A 712-nucleotide genomic window follows, 5' to 3' on the forward strand; every position below is an offset into this window, starting at 1 on the left:
GTCATGGTAAAATGTCTACCATTAGGACAGGCTAACCTCAGAAGCATCAAATTCTGGTGTACACAACAGAGAAAGTGAATTATTCAGGGTTTCCCAGAATTTTCTATATGCTACATTTTTCTTTCCTTTCTCCCTTATAAGACAGCCACCTGGCTTGTGCCCAAGGTCTACAGCCAGTCCCATAACACACAAAGAAAGCCACACTCCCAGGTGATCTAACAAGCCCAGGATCACAGGACCACTGAATCACAGGATCACAGAGACAGCTTAACTCTGAGGGGTTCTGACACAACCAGGATCACAAGAAGTTCAGCCTCCAGTCAGATTTAGCAAGAGCAGGTAGCACTAGAGTTAACCAGACGGCGGGGAGCAAGTGTAAGAAAATAAACAACACAAACCAAGGTCACTTGCCATCATCAGAACCCAATTCTCCCACCACAGCAAGTCCTGGACACACCATGACACCAGAAACGCAAGATTCAGACCTAAAATCACTTATCAGGATTATGATACAGGACCATAAGAAAGACATAAATAGCACCCTCAAAGAAATACAGGAGAACACAGGTAAAGAGCTAGAAGCTCTTAAAGAGGAAACACAAAAATCCCTTAAAGAAATACAGGAAAACACAAACAGGTGAAGAAAATGAGCAAAACCATCCAGAGTCTAAAAATGGAAATAGAAACAATAAAGAAATCAGAAAGAGAGACA

The 712-nt window shown here is 42.1% G+C and overlaps 1 protein-coding gene and 1 long non-coding RNA gene across 6 annotated transcripts in view; one reads left to right on the forward strand and one right to left on the reverse strand.

The window, feature by feature from the left end:
- The window catches only part of Kcnab1 (potassium voltage-gated channel subfamily A member regulatory beta subunit 1), a 442167-nt gene that overhangs the window by 427162 nt on the left and 14293 nt on the right, over positions 1-712 (forward strand). The window lies entirely within an intron of this gene.
- LOC116092953 overlaps positions 1-712 on the reverse strand; it is a 143763-nt gene that overhangs the window by 136322 nt on the left and 6729 nt on the right. The window lies entirely within an intron of this gene.

Source organism: Mastomys coucha, unplaced genomic scaffold (assembly GCF_008632895.1).
Source record: "Mastomys coucha isolate ucsf_1 unplaced genomic scaffold, UCSF_Mcou_1 pScaffold16, whole genome shotgun sequence".
Classification (NCBI taxonomy): domain Eukaryota; kingdom Metazoa; phylum Chordata; class Mammalia; order Rodentia; family Muridae; genus Mastomys; species Mastomys coucha.